This window comes from Humulus lupulus, chromosome X (genome assembly GCF_963169125.1).
Source record: "Humulus lupulus chromosome X, drHumLupu1.1, whole genome shotgun sequence".
Taxonomy (NCBI): domain Eukaryota; kingdom Viridiplantae; phylum Streptophyta; class Magnoliopsida; order Rosales; family Cannabaceae; genus Humulus; species Humulus lupulus.
Genome location: NC_084802.1, coordinates 81,723,148 through 81,728,426, shown reverse-complemented (window position 1 = coordinate 81,728,426; position 5,279 = coordinate 81,723,148). Strand labels below are relative to the sequence as shown.

The window sequence follows — 5,279 nt, the reverse complement described above, 5'->3', positions numbered from 1 at the left end:
TTAAACCGCATTAGGGATTTCAGGGCATTACAATGAAGAAGCTTTTATCTAGAAAATGAATTGATGATTGTGATTCCGATGAGGAGCTCGAACCTTTCACCCCAAACATTGCAGCAGCTCCATATCCTATTGGCTCAGGTTGGTGACCATGCCTACATTGGATGGAAATTCAGATCCATCCAACCACCTCGAGATTTTCAATATGTTGGTGATGGTCCACAATGTTGGGTTTGACCTAAGATGTAATTTGCCCCACAAATCTGACTGGACCTACCAGACAGTGGTTCATAAAAATACAAAAATCATTCGATCAGCTTATGGAAGAAGTTATCTTCTGAGTTTGAGAGAGCATTTCGAGCTTCAAAGGAAAATTGCATAGAGGTTGAATCATTGGCCAACATAAAACAACAACCTAATGAGTCCTTGAAAACATATCTAAGCAGGTTCACCAACGTTGCAGCACAAGCTAGAGAAGTTGATGATAGCTCCAATCTCGTGGAAATGTGGACGGGAATCACGGTAGAGGGTGATTTATGGTAGGAGCTCCAACAAAAAGGATTTAAAGGTGCCGATGAGTTCTTGGTCCAGGCTCAAGAATGGATAAACTTAGAGGAGGCGTGATCTGCTATCACAGGAAGTAGCCAGGTCCCTATTCAGCCTGCTGGAGCGGTGACAGATGTTGCAGCTACGGCTAAACTTGCTACCCAGAATAACCAGGTGGGAAACAATAAGAGGAAAGGGAATGGTGAGGGCGACCAGAATGACACAAAGAAGAACAAGCCTAGGGAAAAATTCAAGTCAATCTATGCCACCTACACTGAATTGACAGATACACAGGAGCATATTTTCTTGGAGAATTCTAATCGCCTTTCGTGAAAGAAACCAGAGCCATTATGGCACCAGATGGCGAAGAGAGATCCCTCTAAGTTTTTTCAATATCACAATGACATTGGCCATAACACTAATCATTGCCGGGAATGGAAGGGCAAAATTGAAACTCTCATTCGGGAAGGACTGTTAGGTCAGTAGGCCTGAAACAAAGTCGCTCCCAATGAATCAGCCGGGCAGAATTCTCGTCCAACTCTGGAAACTTCTATAGGTCAGCCTAGGACTAAGATTGATCAGGGGAACCAAGTTGACCCTCCTCCAATAATAGGAGGAGATATAACCACTATTACCAGAGGACCTAATTCGGTGAGCACGAGTAGTGGGGCCCAAAAGAGGTGTATATAGGAGCTGAAAACTCACAATGACATTGAATTTATTCCAGAGCAACAGTTATCAAAACAACAGCGGTTGGAAAAACAACCAATCATTCTCATGGAAGAGGACGCTAGCCACATTCAGTTCCCACATAATGCTCACTGGTGGTAACCGTCCAGCTCGCCAACCGAAGGGTATGAAGGATATTGGTTAATAATGGGAGCTCAGTAAATGTGCTATTTAGGTCCACCCTAGAAAAGATGGGATTTTCCGTAACCGATCTTAAGGCGACCTCAATGACACTATACGAATTCTCAGGTGAAGGAACAACAACCATAGGGACAATTAGACTGGTGGTTACGCTAAGGGATGATACGTGAACTGTTACTAAAATACTCGAGTTCATTGTAATCGATTGTCCGGCTACGAATAATGCGATTTTGGGACGACCTGCGCTGATGGTTTTTGAAGCCATCACCTCGATCCGACACATAGAGATGAAGTTTCCCTCAACTTTGTGTATATGCACCATAAGAGTAGACCAGCTCGCTGCCAAAGAATGCTACAACATTTCCATGAAGGGAAAATCACAACCTGGGCAGTAGGTAATGGTCATAGTCGGGAGAGGAGAGGAGTCGTGGGTAATGGAAGTTACCCACGGGACGGAAGAACCTCAAGAAGAAGATAACAAGGTCGCCCAACAGGATGACATTGAAATAAAGATTCATTGGATAACATTAATTTTAAAGTTTTGGACATTCATTTAAAATCATAAGCGACAAAAATACAGTCGACCTAACAGACAAAACCAATCATTACAATATATTCCTCAAAACAACCCTGGTCGTGGCAGCCAGGTAGGCCGAACATGTACACGCCACTCCATGCTCTCCAACTCATGGTTGATTGACCTTTCCCTTGCCCTTACCTGCGCCATAGAGCACCCTTGAGTCGAGGCCCAACAAGAAAACTCAACGCATAACAAATCACAATTCAATCCAATAATATACATCATAAACAGTCAACAAATTAAACAAGTAGTGGCCTATGCCGACCAAGGTGCTTTACCAGGCCTTGGGTTTGCGGTCTTCACCGAGTGGGTGGATACACCACCCTTAGAGGGTCTCGCTCTAGCAGCATGCACTTAGCGTGCTTTCGTCATTCCCGACATTTTCCATTCTTGGCCTTCATTGTTCTCGGCCTTTGCCGTTCTCGGCCTTCGTCGTTCATTCATAATCATGCATAACATAGCATAGTATTTACAAGTATTCACACATATATTAAACACGAATATTATGGCCACACCCTGAAACACAAATAATAGGGCCATGCCCTGCTCTACGGGCACAAATAATTTTCTTACCTGTCTCCCGAGCTCATAGAATAACGTGATCCTGAGCACGATCCCCTAAACATGAGCTTTGACGTAAAACCTAGTCACAACGCCATAATAAATAGATATCCATCAATATCTAACAAATTAAGAACTTCGGAGTAAAATATTATCCTTTAAGACCTCGAATTCTACTAAACCGGGTAGTAGGATCCTTCCCGAGCCCAAAGATTTAGGTTCCCAAGCTTAAAACCTTAAATTGGCCAACATTGCCTATTTGAGTTGCAGCCCAACCCTTAAGGGCTGCGGTGCGCCACAAGTCAGAGATCCTTGGGCTCTCATCAAAGGGACACGGGTCACGGTGCGCTACACTACAACAATTATGCCCATATATTACATTAAAATATAGCATATTTTAATAAGTGTTATTGTCGCATGGTAATAGAAAAAGACACGGAAAATGGGCGGTAAATGAAATACACAGGCGCCAAATGAAACACAAAATCAATCTCTAAGATTGAATCCCTAATTACTCTACACGCCTCCTCTGTTTCTCTCTCACACTCGTTCAATCTGTCTTTCTTTCTCTCTGTTTGTTGCAGGTGCGTAACAAGGTGATGGGGCCTGCGGCTTGGGTCGTGTGACAGGGAGGCTCGACTCTTGGGTCTACGACGTGGCTGTCTTCCTCCATCTCATCTACCACAACTTCCCTCCCCATGTTTCACCGACTCCGACGAAGATTGACTTGCAGAGCAATGGTCCAGTAGGCTGTACAGGGAGGAGCTCCAGCTGCTTACGCCCAAGAAATGGAGAGGCTAACCGCTAAAGAATCCCTTCTTCTTGCTGTGAGTCTCAAGTTTTAAGAATTTGTGTATTGTAGTTGATAAGACCTAGCATTTGAGCTTTGAATTTGGGATTATTTATTTATTCAGTTTAAGGATTCTGGGCGTTTTTCCAAGCTTCAATTTTTATGGGATTTTTACTTGTTCAAGCTAATCAGGTCGCCATTCTTGGAGGGTCGGTGGGATTTTTTTCAGGGCTGATGTCTTCCACGCAGTAGTTTAGGTGAGTCTTTCTTTGATTTAGAAAGCGATTTTTTCATTCTTTGTTTCAATTTGTTTGGCAAAAGAGATGACTTGCAGCTCATTAGATTATTTTGCATATGCTTTTTTCTTTTTGAACTTTCTCTCACTCTTTTCCCTCGTTGAAGAATAGCAAAATAAAAAGGGTAATCTTTATTTCTCCTTCGACATTGACAAAGAGTTTATGATTTTTGTTAATATTTTTCTACCAATTTTTGGCTTAGGTCTAGTTGTGTTATATGAAATTGATTTAGTTTATTGGTTAGGATTGGTTCTTATTTTTTCAGTTTTGGGGTTTGCATTTGAAGGAAAAATAAATTAAAAAAAAAAAAAAATTTGGGGTTCTGGGTTTGAAGTAGACTCTATGGTTCTACATTACAGTTTTCAATTGAGTGTATGTTTGAACTTGATTTATCCGAAGATCAGGTATCTAGAATACGTCTTACTTTGATTTTCTTCACGTTTACTGCTTATATAAGATGATATGAAGAGATGTTCAGTAAAACGGTGGGAAGCATATTGTTCATTATCCCAACTTCTACTCACCCTTTCATTCCCTGCTCAAAATTTAATTTTTTTCTTGTTTAAATAGCACCATGGTGTTGGTACTTAGCTGCACCCGCATTTTAACATTTAAGTTTAATCACGATAGGACAACATCAACACCAGAAATGGCGATGGTTTGGCTGATGATCATAGTCATGGGAACCGAAGTGATAGCTCTGATGCTCATCCAAGAGTTGAAGAGAGTGATTCTTCTGAAGATGAGGTTGTGTGTTATTTTGCTTATGAAAATATGTACCTTTCTTGTTTTTTAACACCTAATGTTTTGCTTTTAGTTACTTTTTTTTGGCTGAATTTATTCAACCGCTACTTCTTCTTTTGTTTACATCAAAGTAGGTTGCTCCTCGAAATACAATTGGAGATGTGCCCTTGGTGTGGTATCGGGATGAAAAACATATTGGTTATGATATTTCTGGGAAAAAGATAAAAAAGAAAGAAAAAGAAGATAAATTGCAGTCTTTCCTTGCGAGTGCAGATGATTCCAAAAATTGGTGAGTTTTACATCGTTAGGATACATGTGCTCTACCATTTATGTGCTAAATATGTTTTCTTGTTGTTATGTTGCCTCACTTTTGCTTGGTGCATTTTTACTATATTGCAAGCGCAAAATTTATGATGAGTATAATGATGAGATTGTAGAACTCAAAAAGAAAGAGACCAAACTTATTAGTAGATTGCTTGAAGGAAAGGCACCGGATGCTGACTTTGATCCATATGCGGTATGTATATATTTAGCTGTCCATTTTATTGGTCAATTGTTTGTAAGATTCTTTTCACATACAATTATCTGTGTTTCAAATGCAGCCTTATGTTGACTGGTTCAAATGGGATGGTGCTAAACATCCCCTTTCAAATGCACCTGAACCCAAGAGACGCTTCACTCGTTCAAAGAGCGAACATAAAATGGTATGCTATTGTCAACTTCACTGTTTCTATATAGAAGTTGGTAAATTTTTTAGTATTTTATTTTATCTCTAATGTAATGAATGAAATTTATGTTATGTTTTCATTCTGAGCTTTCATTTCACCTACTGGTTGCTGAGATAGAACAATAGAAGGAATTTCAAACATGAGTTTAATTATTCAGGCCTTGCACT

At 40.4% G+C, this 5,279-nt stretch overlaps 1 long non-coding RNA gene across 1 annotated transcript; it reads left to right on the top strand.

The window, feature by feature from the left end:
- The first annotated feature begins 4,340 nt into the window (after window positions 1–4,340).
- On the top strand, window positions 4,341–5,071 carry LOC133805046 (uncharacterized). Its single transcript, XR_009878808.1, has 3 exons — window positions 4,341–4,387; window positions 4,519–4,901; window positions 4,987–5,071. It is a non-coding gene; the product is annotated as an uncharacterized LOC133805046 (long non-coding RNA).
- The last annotated feature ends 208 nt before the right edge of the window (window positions 5,072–5,279 follow it).